This window comes from Athene cunicularia, assembly GCF_003259725.1.
Source record: "Athene cunicularia isolate RWA chromosome 1 unlocalized genomic scaffold, athCun1 chr1_part1, whole genome shotgun sequence".
Taxonomy (NCBI): Eukaryota; Metazoa; Chordata; class Aves; order Strigiformes; family Strigidae; genus Athene; species Athene cunicularia.
Window position 1 is genome coordinate 5,871,308 of NW_020799091.1, and position 16,423 is coordinate 5,887,730.

General features: G+C 39.0%; 1 protein-coding gene across 14 annotated transcripts in view; it reads left to right on the top strand.

Moving 5' to 3' along the window:
* Positions 1 to 16,423, top strand: part of DLG2 (discs large MAGUK scaffold protein 2) — a 1,035,190-nt gene that overhangs the window by 251,592 nt on the left and 767,175 nt on the right. The gene's annotated exons all lie outside the window — the stretch shown is intronic.

Genomic DNA, 16,423 nt, shown 5'->3' on the forward strand with positions numbered 1-16,423 from the left:
CCCCCCAAATTATTTTATTCCTTACATTTATTCCTGTTGGGTTGTGTAAGCATTGGAAGACACTGGGCCATCATATGGTGCATCCATTGAAGTTTCAAGATACTTGCCATGAGCAATACTAAATAGATTACATTGGAAATCTGGTCTGAAATCTACTGAAACATATTTCGCTGGGATAAGCCAGAGTAATACTGCTAAACAGCATTGAAAAACTTCTGTGCATACATTAATTTCAGACAATATGCACATTATCTTAAAAAACTCCCAGTTCCAGAAAACAAGATTACTTGAAAGATTATTCAGCACTAAGATTAACTATGATGCTTTTTCTGCTTTTGACATGCAACAAAAAGTAGATGGGCCAAAGCACAAAGTCAACTAGTATTGGAAAGATATGTACATATCCTGAATTAGTATAGATTCCAGGTGGGTAGCATCTGCGTAATGACCAGTCCCCAGACATTCAATTGGATCCTTGGGATGTTGTTTTAGTAAAGGATTCGAACATTTCTGGCTTCCAGGAGATAAGAGATGCCTGCGGCTGTTGGAGAAGTCAAGTTTGAATTTTCTTTTTTTAAAAATTACATTTTTCAGCTAGTATCCATTGGGTTACTGAACTGATGTGACTATTTCAGCCTTTCCTGATTCATGGAGAGTCTTTTTTGTCTTGGGTTTTGAAGAGAGAATGATAGGCTGAAAATGGTCCCAAATTACTATGCTTGCATATGGTCTCTGGTCGATGCTTAGGTTTTATTTTAGTGTTTAACATCCCTCTAGAGTCAAGCCTGATGCAGGAGTGCCCATTAACATTCCTCATGGTTATCCACTCTTTGTTAGCCAGCTGCTGAGCTCTGCATTCTGGCAGTTCATCACAGGGTTGGTTATCAGTTTTAAGGCTTTCCCATACACAGATTCTTTTCTTTTCTGGTCTTTTCTTTTCACCTTCTTTATCTATAAATCTTGGCTATTTCCTCTCAAGGTTAGGCTATTTCAGGCTATGGACTGAATATCAAGAGGTGACTCAGCTTTTGCATTTCTGATGGAAAGGAGCTCCTTAAATCCTCCATCCATTTTTGTAGCTATCTGGGAAGAAAGCAAGGGGTTGAATCACATTTCCAAGCGGCATGTGTAGAGATGGGATTGAGTTTTGATTAATTTTCCCTGCACACTTAAGAAGCCTAAATGGTGACTTTATACGAGAAGTAGATTGGTCTAGTTTCTATGGAGGCGATTTAGTTTATTGCACTTTTGTCTTAATAATGGAAAATATTATTTGGATTGCAGTCTGTGACCTTTAGTAATATGGTTGTCTGTGACTTGTACCATATCAGTAAATACTTCCTAGTGTGGAATCAGTCACATTCAGCCTAATTCCCATGCTTAGCCTGGGCACTCTCTCAGTAAAATGTTAGGCATCTTCTTGAGAGCAGAGGGGATGATAAGTCTGCCTACCATAACTAAATTTCTGACAATCATAGAATCATAGAATGGCTTGGGTTGGAAGGGACCTTAAAGATCATCTAATTCCAACCCCCCTGCCATGGGCAGGGACACCTTCAACTAGACCAGGTTGCTCAAAGTCCTGTCCAGCTTGGCCGTGGAAACAAGAACAAGGAGTGAGGGAGGCCTCTCAGGACATGCAGGGCACAACCTGCCTGCCTCAGGCACTTGATGATCTCCATAGACAGAGGGAACTCAGGAGAGTCCAAAGACCTGTATGGTCTGTTTAGCTTAGATCTCTGTCTTCCATTGTGAGTAATGGGGAACCATGAGGAAAAGCCTATCTACTCAGCATCTCACCATATAGCCCTCCTCTGAAAACGATGGTGAATGATCTCAGTGGTGCCAAGTGAGTGAACCAAACACAAGAGTCTCAGGTGAAAAGATGGCATCATTTTTGCTGCTGTAACCACTGCTATGATGCTAATGGTGGTGTTGACTTCATCTAGTTTTTAAGCTTCTTAGAGATAAATAGTCAGAGGTCAAGGAAGGATTTAGTCAGGGTTTAAGTGTCTGTATTCCCAAAGGTGAATTGCAACAGGGTTTTAGGTTGGACAGAGTTACCGATTTATTATAATACATGCTTTCAGTATGTTTTAATTTAAAGATGAAGACAACGTACAGGTTAAATCAGGAGGCATCTAAAAGCTTTTGCAGCTCTGGAGAACCTGCAGAACTAGCAGACTGTGTGGGTCTTTGAGGCTTTAGATGGGTTTTTAGGCGTCAGGCTACGTCCCAGATTAGTTGGGATTAGGTAGACTTGATTTAAAATTTTGGTTGTTTTGGTAGCATCTGATAATCCTGCAATGTTTAAAAGACATAATCATGCTCATGAGCTAATATTCATATGTAAGAATATGAGATCTTGTAGGTTAAACATCTTACTGTTTACCAAACTGGTGTGTGCCTACGGCAGAGCAGGGAGTTAAACTAAGTTTTAAGAGCCACAAACTGTTGCCCAAACCAGGGAACTCCTGACCTGTAAAGGGCAGTGAGCAACTATTGCTTTGCTAAGGTTTTTCATATGCAGTTTCTCCTTTTTTTTTGAATTATAGAATATTCCTTTACTAGTGTCTTCCTGTGTCCTATTTCTGCAGCTGGACCTTCTGACATGTTACCTGTGGAGCTCTGAATTAAGTTTCAGGCATAAAACTGTCAGAGATTTCTTCAGAAAATTTGGATAAAAGGCATAAATTTCTTTCCCCTCTCATGACCTTCACCTTAAACTTTTTTTTCTGTGGAGACTGTAGAGTAGCTGGAAATAATATAGTAAAATAATATACCTAAAATGATATAGTAAAATAAGGAGTAGGTCAGTGAAGGATTCTTCCTGTAGGCAAGATGAAGACATTGCAAGATGCTCTGGGTGCTGCATAGTTACCTTTGACAACTATGGCTCAGTGGAATGTAAAACCACATTCCAGGAAAACATTAACACTATAATTTAGAGGTTAGTTGTACAGAGATACAAGCATGTTGATGGTGTATTCTAGTGGAAAGTCCAAAGAAATATTAGTAAATACTTGATCTTTTTTTTTCTTTTTTAATAGAAATATGGGGTTCCAACCCAGAGGTGTCTTCAATATGGGCTGGGAGGTTTTTGAGAAAGATCAAGTTCCATTCCTGAAATCAAGCATGCTGCTTGTGATAGAGGAAGGTACAGATAAATTCATCCACATGGAGAAAAATACTTTTGGGATATGCTGTAGGTGGTAGAACACAAAGATTCAGTGAGCATGGAGACGTGTTTGCTCAGATTAAGGAAATCAAACATTTCAAATCAGTCTCTAAAATTCACTTGAAAATATTGACTGCTATTACTTACGTTTGTCATTCAAAGCTTTGCGGGCTGAGGCGTGTCCTTACTGAAAGGTAAGATGCATTGTAATGCAGTTGCAGAGCAGCAAGGACTGGGAGTTGTAATAAGACCACTGACATTTTGAGAGTGATTATTGGGAATGATACCATAAGTGCCAGTTTGCAGATGAGTAAACTGAGGGATAGACCTTTTTACCATACCTGGTAAACTGAGAGATCCTGAGAGCACTGGCTCTCAGTCCCGGCTCTGACCGATACCATTTTGTCTTCTAGTATCGGGAAATAACATTCTGACTTATGCTACTTGCTATGCAGTAATGAAATAATGCATATACGGATCGTTCTTGTAGTAGCAGAAACAAAGTAAATTGTGATCTGTTTTGGTCTCAAGTGTTTCCCAGTTCAAGCCATGCAAAAAAGTTTTTACCTGTTCAAACTGTGTAGGGCAATATGTAGGCAGAGGGTGCTTTATGCATGAACTTCAATTTTCATTCAGATTTTAACAATTAGCATTGAATTCTGTGTTAATTAGTTAAAAAAATTTCAGAGATGATGGCTGATATATGAGATCTATGATAATAGAAGCATGTTGCCATAGACACAACTGTTCAGTATGACACCGGGACACTGCTGCTTAAAGAAACCCACTGAACTTGTATTTCACAATGCCCTGAAATGATGCAGTTGTGAAAAATTAATTATAATTCTTTCACTGAAGTGGTGATACTGTAATGCTGATTCTAAAATATTCAACAAGCTATTTCAGTGCAGAGGGCTGTCAAATGACAGAGAAAACTAATGTATCAGAAGTACTGAGAAATGTTGAAAAGTTTTAATTATAGCAGGTGGCCAACAGTTCTGAGAACTGCATAGCTTAATTTTGAGTTTTAACAGCTTCAGTTATAGCTTTGGAATTTCTGCATCTCTTACAAAAATCCATCTCATAAATTGGCATGAAATGCCACTATTTATAGAAAACAGAGGGCAAGAAGCAGGGAACAATGCAAACCAAAAGTATAAAATGACAGCTTTCTATTACAGACAGTAACAACCGGGGAGTTGCAAGCTTTTCTAGATTGTTCCAGTCTTGTGCTTTTTTTTTCTCTGTGTGTGTGGATTAGCAGAGATACATCTGGTTTGGGGCCAGAAGGCCTGGGTTATCATCTAGCCTGACTTCCTGGCCAGAACTCCACGGAAATCAGCAGGCAGCAATCATCTGCCCATTTAGTGTATTTTGTGGTTTGGCTTGTTTCTCAGGAGCATTGCATACAGCAGCAGCATCCATTAATAAGCAGATTTTTGAATGAGTATTTAGAGGGATCTATTCTTATCAGGATAAAGGATAAACTTATTCATGCACGTAAACACACTCTCTGTCAACCATTACATTTAATTCTCATTACCTTATTACACCACAGGTTTTGTGAAGGACCAAGAGTCATCAAGGGTGGGGAGATGAACTACATTCCTGTGTTGGTTTGGTGGAGGATGGATAAAAGCCCTTCCTGTGGTGTATGTTTGTTTATTTTATTTATTTCACTTATTTCTCTCTCTTCAGACTCAAATTTTTTAAAAAAATCAACAGCTGTATTGCATCTCTCCACCTCACAAAAGACTAACCAAACTAATTCTTCTACGTTCTAGAGTCAGCTCTCACAACTTATCTTCCTATCCTCCACCCTTGTGAAAATCTTTTTGTAGTTCAGTTTGACTTGTCTTGCTGAGTCACTAACAACCAACTCTTAGTGGTCCATCCTTGATTTTGAAATACAAGCTGGAATATCTCCTGCCCACTTGCCCTTCAAATGTACTTCCACGGGAGACCCATATATCATCTAGACCAGGTCCAAACTCCCTGACTTTCTGAGTAATCACTACCAGTTTATGTATTTTCCATCATTTTTGCAGTGTTTATGGGAGTGAACTCCATGTAGGAACCAAATCAAGAACACCACACTTGCGTTAAAGGTACCCAAGAACTATGAATGTTTATGAAATGACAGCATTCTTGTGTTCAGAATACTATCTGATAATTGCATGATGCCCTTACGCTGTATCTAATGTCTCGGTCATTGTGACTAGACAAATATTCACAAACACCTCTTAAATCATATTTCAGTATGTGGAGTCCACTTTGAATGTGGTGATGAGCAGGGGATAGGAGAAAATACTCTCAGACCGTATTATTCTGCTTCTGTAGAATAGCTGAAGTAGAGCTGATAATCTGCCAAAAGAATACCAGGGAGCACCAACTCTTTATAACTGAGGTTTACATACAAACTCACTATTGTGGCATGTGCATTAACATTTATTTTATCCATTAAAATGCAACAGTAAAATTCTTCAAAATAATAAGATTTTTTTTTTTAAAGTATTGGCTTTAGTAGAGGTAGATTTTCACACAGAGTATATCATATTTTACTCTGATTTTATTTATCCTTGGGTCAGATTCTCATATTTTATAGTACTGTAGATCTTTATGACCCTGCTGGAATTAAAAGATTACTTGTACTATGATTGACAGTAGACTCTGGCTTTGTTTTCCTAAGAGATCTGATGTTATTTTTGGTTAATGTGTGAAACAGGGCATGCTATAACTTCCTGGGGTCAAGGGGAGTGCTATATCTAAAACTATTTAAATAAAGTATTAAGGGAACAGAAACATTTCCTCTCAGATAAATACAGCTCTAGTCAATTGATATTCTGCTGTCAGCATGCATGTCTCATTCAGTCTTCTCCTCCATGCAAACAAGATATTGACCCTGTGTACTACACTGAGAATAATTTTGCATATAGAAATAATCACAAAATGTTTATAGACAGCCCTATAGCCAGAAATATTGCCAGAGATTTTTAGCTTTTATAAACAGTTACAGAGAAAGCAGTGCTAAAGTCAGTTAGCTTGTGAAATATCATCAGCTTATAGCAGTAATTTGCATTTATAAGATATTTCAACCGAAGGCATTCTCTGAATTTATCTGATCTTCACTGCATGTGAATCAAGGGAATACTGAAGTGAGAAGAGGACATCTGTGGAAGAAATATGCAAGGCATGGTATTTTAAAAGGAAACCTCTAACTCCTTGGAAATATTAAGAGCAGGTTAAATAATATCGGTGCAAAAATGTTCTTTAGGTGCCAGGAAATAGTAGAATTGCTTAGATACCGCCAGTGTAAAAAACTTTCTATTCAGACGTAACTTGTTGAAAACATTTTGCGGGTTGAGACAAAATTTTCAGTGGCACAAAGTTGAAGTGAACTATTTTGGCTTTCTACATTAATTTTAATAATAATGAAATCCTCTATTTTGCTGGTGTCATTTACATTTGCTTTATAATATTAAATGAGTATTACATGTTAATATTCTGTATTTTATTTTTCATACGGTCAACATTTTTTCTTTGCGGAAACAAAACATCTCCATGGGTTAAACTGAGAAAGGTCTTGAGGACATTTTCAAATTTTGTGTGCCAGATTCTCCACAGCTTATGCCCCTGAAAGGAGTCTGTTGTCCAGAAAGAATTAATCATGATTTGTCCACAATATTTTAGGTACTTCCTTGAATCTAGAACAACAAAACAGTGACAGTAGTGGTTCAGTCAGTACATGTTGGGTACCACTACACAGTGGAAAACGTAAAAATTATTTTTTCCATGATCTCATTAATTACAGATCCTAAAGAGTTGAGATCTAACTGCTGAGATAGGCCTTCTCAACAGCACTTTTTAGGAACACCAGGTGAAATTCTCAAAAGCAACAGTGAATTCAAAACTGTGTTATCTGATTAGCTGGGCATGATTTAGAAGATGTAGATTTTTCCACTTGCTGCTCAAGAGTACTTTTGCTTTAGGAATCCTGATTGAAAGAAGTTATCATTCACCTTATCTAGCAATTTAGAAATAATATTTCAATTGGTGTGTAGGAGGCATAGAGGGATGTAGCACAAAGGGGGAGAGGGAACAAGTGAGAGCAGTGCTCTTCTCATTATGGTAATATTTATATGGAAATTAACCTCTTAATGGTTCCAAAAAGTTGATTGCTATATACATATGTACACATATGTATATTTGTATGCATATATGTGTAGGTATACATTTCCCTATTTTTAGTGGTGCCTAAGTTTTAAAACTCATTCTGAGTGCCTAGGGAAGATGAAGAAAATTGCATCGCACCTGCTATAAGACATCAGAAACAGCAGAGTCATATCAGTTTGTAACTGACAGAAGATCCTGAAGGATGAAACCTTTTTCTCAAGCCACTTGTGTTCTTGGATGCCCCACTTCAAGAGTACAATACAACTGACAGGCATCAGTGAGGTTGCAAGGTGACATACAGAAAGGATAACTGAAAGACATAGGTAAAACTGCTTGCTCCTTCCCTAGAAAGACATACACCCTGAGAATCTTCTGTAATTGTATTTAAAAAATAAGGAACAGCTCTAGAGCTACTAGTGGAAGGGCAATCATAGAATGATATGGGTTGGAAAAGACCTTTAAAGATCATCTAGTCCATGCTGTGGATATGGATATTTTCCACTAGATGAGGTTGCTCCAAGCCCCATCCAACCTGGCTGTGAACACGTCCAGTGATGGGGCATCCACAACTTCTCTGGGAAACCTGTTCCAGTGTCTCACCACCCTCACAGTGAAAAATTTCTTCCTTATGTCCACTCAAAACCTACCCTCTTTCAGTTTAAAACCATTATCCCTCATCCTAGCACTACACCCCCCGATAAAGAGTGCCTCCCCATCTGTCCTGTAGCCCCTTTTAAGTACTGGAAGGCTGCTCTAAGATCTTCCTGGAGCCTTCTCTTCTTCAGGCTGAACCCCCCCAACTCTCTCAGCCTTTCTTCATAGAGAGGTGCTCCATCCCTCTGACCATGTTTGTGGCCCTCCCCTGGACTCGCTCCAGCAGGTCCATGACTTTCCTGTGCTGAGGGCCCGAGAGCTGAACTCAGTACTCCAGGTGAGGTCTCATGAGAGTAAGGTAGAGGGGAAGAATCACCTCCCTCGACCTCCTAGACACGCTTCTTTTTATGCAGCCCAGGACACAATAGTCTCTCTGGTCTGCAAGTGCACATTTCTGGCTCATGTCCAATTTTTAGTCCACCAAATCCTTCTCTGCAGGACTTCTCTCAATCCATTATTGAGGTTTGAACTCAACTGGCATCCAGACACCACGTGGCCAGCCATTCACCTCCTCCGTCCCCGGTGAAATAGGACAAAAAGAAGAGAATTCATGGGCTGAATAAAAAAAAAGAATTTACTGAATATAACAAGAGAAGAACAGAAACAGTAGTGAGTCCAAAGAGAAACGGGTAAAATGCAGAAGTGGCTTACCGAGCGTGGCAACTGCCCCCCGCCCTCCGCAAATACACACGTGCACGTGCGCACACACACACACACACACACACCCCCCAAGCAACAACACGGCCCAATGAGCAAATGGTGCGAACCCGAGCCCAAGCGAGAGCTCACCCGAGAGAGCCTGGCCACCTAAATTCCTGGGCATGACATCACATGGTATGAAATACTCCAATGAAAGTTAACACCATCCTGGTCGAAACCAGGACAGTCTCCACCCCTTATTCCATACCACTGACGTCATGCTCAGGGTCCAAGTACATCCTAGGGAATCACCACCCCTTTTTCCCTGATCTCACAGATCTCATTCCCTTAGTCTATGGGCCATCCTACCATAATGTCTGCTGAGTTCATTTAGTCCATAACTTCGGGTTCCATCTGTCATGACAGTCTATAAGGCTGGAGGAATGAGGTGAAGTTGGCTCGATTGGTGGAGCAGGAGGCTTTGGATGTGGCACAGGAATGTTGCAAGGCACCAATTTCAACAACAGGGTTAGCTGACAGTCTGGTTTGTTGGCTATTCTCACCTAAAATCAAATCGGCTTATCAACTACATCTGCTGGTTCTCTCAGGACCATGGCAAGCATCTCATCAGTTCCCTTTGAGCTGTGTATGTACAGCTGAAAATAATACAGCTGAAATATAGCTGAAAATATTTTGACTTGATGGCTAAAAGAGGAGCTGAAGTAAGGAATGAAATCTTTGGTAAAACTTTACAGGAAAAATCTCAATCAGTCATGGGAGTTTTTTGCTGACTTTATTGTTCCTGTTAGTTTTTAAAGTCTTAGTCTGGGGGTTATTTTTACGATTTGTATGGTACTAGAGGAAAAATATCTAGGTTGGCCAGGTGTCTTCAAATGTTGGGAATCACAGGTCCCAGAGGAGATGCAGATACAATATGCATCACCACTTTCCCAGTAGGTGCTGACAAGGATTTTTGTAGCATTAAGTGTATAATTTTACATAAGTAATATGGATGCCTGATTTAAGCACACTTTTCTTAGATTCCAGAGATAAATGGCAAAATGTATTTGTAAAAGCTCTGGTTACAAGGGAATCATATTTACAAGAATAGAGGTACATTATTTTGGTTTATTTGGCTGTATTTCAAAGAGAATTCTTACTACTCAGGGTTTTTTTTTTTTTCTTCTTCATTTTTGTAATATACTTATTCTGAATATTCTTTTTTAAAAAGAAAGAAAATAGATTATTAGATTTATTACGTTATTAGAATACTTAGATTACCTGCTTATTCTTCACTGAGCCCAGTAATTTGGTTTTGACACATAAGGGTTCTAGAAAGATCTTGACTCTTGATTTGAAATCATTAAAACATAGAAAATATGCTGATTTCCTTGCAAATGGTTTCACTTGTTAATTATCCTTTGTTTTCAAGCTATGCATGTTTGAAATAACTTTTCAAGAACTGGATAAATTTGAGTATATTTTCAAAACAAGGTATTTATCTCATGGATTATATTTCTAGATGAGATTTGTTAACATATTAAGCTAATAACTGTAATCAGTTGAATGAAGAGAAATAGTTAGAGCATGGCTAATGAATATCCATCATAGTACTCTATTATAAAACCTAACATGTTTAATGAAAATACTGACTACATTTAAAAAAAAAAAAAAAGAGCCTAAAACTGTGTTTTCCTGAAAGCATAGGTAACTTGCACTGTTACCTAATTTTATATAAGATTTCTCAATCCAACAGTAGGTTCCCTTTAAATACTTTCCTCAACTAAAATCACAGCACACAAAAAAAATTAAATCCTAGGTGTTTTGACACTTAGAGGTCTTTATCAAGTACAATAGAAAATCAAGTTGTTCTTATACAAACTTACAGTCAGAGATTTAATTTTTTAAACTATTTTTCATACAAAAAGACTACAGCAAGTTCCTGGATGAAAATTGCTGGAGGTTTATTTTTAAGTACTGTAATAAATGCAGTTGAACTTTGGAAGTTCATTCCTTCTTCATTCATGCTGTTACCATGGAAATGTGGATTTTATGCTTAAATGAATTAGCTTAGTTCATATATTATAGTTCATAAATTACAAAAGTAAAATGTTAATTCATAATTGGGGAGTGATGGCAAATCATGAGAAGAAAGACATTTTCCCCAAGTTTTTCAAACAATCATGGTAAATAATTTTTGAGGAGAACAAGCATAGGCTTCTTAATGGTTTCATTATTTTGAGTTGAGCTCTGCATCTCTCTGGGCTGAATAACTGTATATCAGAAAGCTCCAACCACCCTATATATTAGCTTCTATAGGCAACAACCGTGAAGATACTCCCTTTCTTGTTTTGCTCTTGGTATTCTGTCTCACAAATATGCATGTTGCATACAAGCACGTTCCTGTGTCCGTGTACATACAAACAGTGCAGAATAAATGGCAATATGTCCGTGTACACACACTGCTATCAAGTTGGCAGTTTTACCCTACGAAGGTGAAAGTATAAAAAGCCCCATGCACAGATGGCAAAGTTCAGGATATATCTGCTCATCCAGCTCTTCAGAACTATAGAGTTTAGGACTTGTTGCCTTTCCTGCTAATTTGTCCATCATTATGACCTCCCAGACGTGGAAAATTAAAAAAAAACCAACTGCAAAAAGAGCAGTTTTACTGAATTAATCTCCTCTGGATAAAAGTACCTTCCTGTTGATAATCTTCTCAACCTTCACAGAAGCATTCACATAATCAGAATAAGGGATCCGTCTAAAGCAAAGATTGTATTCCCTTCATGAGAGATTTGAGAGACAGGTCAGACAAATGTTTGCCAGGAATAGTCTATGTATGGTTAATCTTTTCCTCAGCAAGACGGACTAGATAATCTACTAGGATTCCAGGTTGCCACGGCCTTTAATATGCTTGTGGATGGAAGGTGTTATCATGAGAATGCAGGTCAAGAAAAAGGGCAGCTGCCCTCTCATAGTCACAAAATGCAATGCACGTTGTGGAGACAAGTTAGTCATCAATTTGAGTGAAATTCGGGAAATTTGACTGGGGATCTTCAGAGCTGAAAAAGTGTTCACAGCCTGCATCTCTCAGTGAAGGCTCTAACAGTCATGTCTTCTCAATCAGCTAGGTAAGATGAGATACAAAATACACTTGGTCCACAGGTTACAGGTACAACAGAGGAAAAATGGGGCTCTGAGTAACTTGAGATGCTTTGTGAAGCTTAACCTAGTTCCTTCTTTCTGGGCCCTGTTCTTTGTTTTGCAGTATTCTGGTTTAGGGTCATGGGGAGCAACGGGGAAGCCTTTCCTGAGTCATAGAGAAGACTCAGTCATAGAGAAGACTCACAGGATCAGGCCATTGTTCACTTATTTTAATTTATTATTTGGCCATATAGTTTCTTTAAATTAGCTTATTATCAATGGTTTTATGGCTGTTTTGAAATACTGGCTACAGTGTCTTGGTTCATAAAATATATATAAATTTAATGTTGAGAAGGAATGATTTCTAATTAAATTATGTGTTTGTCTCATATATCTGATCAAAACCTTCCTCAATGCAACCACAGAGGACAGAAAGCAGAGAGCTGGGACATTAGGAGGAAAAGTATTAAATGCTCAAGAATCAGACAATTGGATTAACAAGATTGCGCAGGAAAAAGCAAACCGAAAGTTTTCAGGAAAACCTGTGGCTTAAATTAAATCAGCCCAGGGGAAGGTCTTCACTGTTTAATGGCCTGGAAGTGAGGAAGAATATTTCTCACAGCAACTTTTGCATCACAATGCCTGGGTGTCAGAGAGATGTTTACAATACTGGAGATGAGAGTTTGTAAATAATCTATTCAGCCTTTTTCTTTGTCTTCCTGGAAGTTTTAAGATTTGCTGAGCTCAAGCTGCTGACTTAGTTCCTATGTGTGTCATGTTTTACTAGGCTTTGCTACAGTGGAAAGCTTAAGCAAGCACTCTTGCCATTTGTGGCTTTTATTCCACATTCTTTCTGCAGTTGTTTCCAGATACCCCACAGACTCAATCCACTCTTCAGTAGCCAATGTTTTCCATCTAGGAACTGTAGACCCCACAGCACCCAAGCCCTGCAGTCCGTATCAGTGCTGTCTGTAATAACCCACCCCCAGCATGGATATTTTGTGTAATGATCTTCCTGTAGCTATGGAAAATAACATTTTAATGACAATTTAAAGTCTCAGAAATGAGGAAAGAAGTAAAATCATTCCAGTTTAAAGCTCATGTGCTGAAATCAGAGATGTTTAAGCAATGTGGGACTAGGGTGCTGTATAATTGTATCACTGCAGTGTGCAAAGACAGAGTGTGATGGAGCATGACTGTAGCCATGGTGCCATGACTGCACAAGACAGTACCTCCAGCATCACTACGGAAAGAGGGAGAATTGCCCCCCTGGCTGCTGAAAGTCAGTGGCGCGGATTATCAGTGTTGATGCCGATAAGAGTTGCATGGCCAGACCCTACAGATGGCTTTGCAGACCTCCACCATTATGTCCAGCTCCCTGCAGACACCCGCTCTCTCCTCTTTTGGAGGACAGGCGTGTGTCATTTCTCCCTCTGTCCACTCAGAGGAAGTCTGAGTCCAGATTCTGTCCACACACCCTCTTCTTCAGTCCTTTCCCCCTTTATTTTCTGTTCTTTTTATCTAATCTCTACTTTCCTTGAGATCATCAGTGGGTGATCACAAAATCCGTCTTATTGCAGCAAGCCTTTTAGAAGCAATTTGTAATATTTACCCACAAATGTGGTGCTTAAGTGGGGCACACTGCACTCTTGTAGAACAAACAAGTGTGTTGCTTTCTTTACTGCATTTTTAGTCTATTGCTTTTATTGTTTCTCTCCTTTAAAGTACACCCTTTCCATGATGCCTGGAAAAAAAACAAAACCAAAACCAAAACCCAACAACAAAAAACCAATTTGAAAATGGTTAGGCTGCTGAGGATGAAAATATTTCTCTCCAGTATGGTTTCATTGCTCCCTACAAGGTTTACCTAGTACTGTCTGCTTTATGCTCGTATAGTGCCATCGCATCGTGAGGGTCCTTGACCACAGCTTTGGCATACAATGGCAGTAGGGCATTCCTACTACTACTATTACTATTACTACTACTACTAGCTCCCGTTGTTTTTCTGGGCAGTGACAGATGCTGCGAAGGGCTGTCCTCCCCTCACTCCTCTGAAAGAGACTGCCCTCAGGGCCTCCTGAGATCAAGGTCTTCCAGGGCAGCACATTGCCTTTTCTCTCTTTGAACCTCTGCAGACAACCAGGGTTTCCTGCCATGTGCTCCCTTTTGCTCTTCTGAAGCACAGGAGGATAAAGATGAAATTTCACATCTCAAGATAGTGGCTTCAGTGGTTTCTGTCATCTAAGAATATTCAAGTCACAAGTGTGTTTTTTTAAAAGAGTGTCTGTAATGCGGCTCTTTTGGACTACTGTCTCTCTACCGTTTTTATACTTAACCTTGTTGGTTTATTTTCTAAATGGAGTAACTTCTTTCATCTGTGGGATTCTTCCCCGTGGTCTCCTGTTTAGAGTCCCTGAACACTTGAAATATTCTGCTATTTTTGGCATGCCTGGCAGACTTGGGCAAGGTTTTTTCCTCACTCATTGTTATCAACTCTATGTCAACGACAGTAAATATCACCAATATGTGATGCTTTTGATTAGCTGTTAGTCATAATAAAATACCGTGTGTCCTTGCTGAGAATGCCACCTTTAACAATTAGACTGCTGCAGTAAGAAATGTTTTGGCAGAGGTGAACAAGCCCTGCAGGGATCTGCCTGTGTAGATTACCTGAAGTAGCCCCTGCTAAATGTGTTAGGCTGGTCTGCTATCAAAGCAATACCTTGTTGGCTGGTACAGAGGTTTCAATTTTCCAGCAAATTCTCAAACGCCCCACAGTTATTAAAGGAGGCTTCTGCCACATGGATGGGAATCTTCCCTTTTCACTCTTACAGTGTTATGAGGGTCAGGGTCTGTAATTTCCTAGATAACTTTTCCTCCTAGACACTCAGGAGTCATGGGAGATTTTTCTGAGTGAAGACTTTGGGACTGCATTACTTCTTGTTTTCTTAAATGAGTCTGAAGTTTTTTATACAGTTTATAGCTTGGGAATAGTATAGTGATGCAGTCCTGCTTTCCTTTTGTGAGATTCCTATTTCCCGATGTTGGGTTGTTTGCCTAAACCCAAAGCCAGTAACTTTTTAGGATCACAAAGAAGAAAGTTGTTTCAGAGACTTTGCTGACTGAAACCTTGTGTAATTTCTTTGACAGAAAGGAGGTTTGAATTTGATTTTCATATGCAGCTACATGCTTGCCTGAGCCTTGCCTTGCTGTTTCGGACTGTGCATCTATTCATCTTTGCTTTTTGAATTGCATTTCTCCAGTGGGTCAGAATTCCCCAAGATCTGTGATATTTTTTCAGTGACTAAGATGCTTAATTTAATTGTTAATGTACTGTACTGCAAAATAAACCATGATTCCTTTCCCTTTCTATTCACTTGAAGAGTGTCAGAAAAATACATCAATTAGTTCTCCCATGCTTTTGCTGAGCAACACGTCACTATGTTTTAGCGTACTGATGGATATTGCTGCAGCCAAAGTCTGGACTATCATAACTTTGGGGTATTCCAGCTTTATGAACTATGGTGTCTAGACCCCTGTTTCATTACTAATAAAAACTACAGAATTAAATTTAAGAACACGGTTCATCTCTCCTGTTCTGGAAGTCATTGCTTGTGCCAAAGAAGGTTGTGATTTCTAATTGCTTAATTTGTATGACAGATGGAGCTGGGGATCAAATTAAGTAGCTGTCTTAGGATACATTGTAGAGCAATATCTAGCTTTAAACACGACTGCCTTTTTCATTCCTAAAAAAAAGGCACAAACAATGACAGGCTAAAAATAGCTGTTCACTTGGAGTTGACGACAGTTTCTGAGAGCTTGTCTTTAGGAAGATGTTGGAAAAAACCCTGCCGTCTTTTCCCCTCCCCCCTTTTTTCTTTAAATGCACGTCCTTCTGTTTAAGCTTCTTCATCTCATTGCCCACAGAGATACCCACTGACTTTGGTAGGACTTCAGTATTTCTGCAGATTTCGAAGGGGGTTTATGTAAAGTATTATTTAAAGGAATCCTAAAAGTCACTGCAGATATTTCTATTAAGTTATGCTTATCCTACACAAATTGCTCTGTGCTGATAGAGAAGGAGGTAGTAAAGCCTTTTCCACTCTTTGCCTCCCACAATATCTGCTGCAGTGAAAAAAAAAAAAAAAAAAAAAAAGGCTCTTTTCTGGTTTTATTCCTGAAGACTGGTTCATAATTCAGTAGGAATATCGGTGGTTCCCGGTGCTGTAAACAAAGAGTTGAGTCTTTGACTTTGTGTCCCTGCAGTCTAGTAAACAATCAGTTAATTTGTAGCATCCCAGTGGTTGACAGGAGTGCAAGAAGTGGTTTGATCTTATTTTTGTGCTTGTGAATTAAAGCTTTGCCTTCTGGCTAGGTTCTGAGTTCCTTCCTTCTGGAAGATATTTGAGCATTTTGAATTCAGAATATGTAGTTACAAATGTGAGAGCACAGCCTTCTCCAGGATTTTTCTGCTTTCATTTTAATTTTTCTCTATGTTTTTCATCCCAGCAAGCAAGAAAGCAGTTTGAAAATGATGTCCAGTGTCTGAGCTAGGAGCACAATATAATTCAGGATCTTTAGAACTGGTCCGCTGCATTTTTATTAAATGAGAGTGAAGGAGTAGGTGGGACT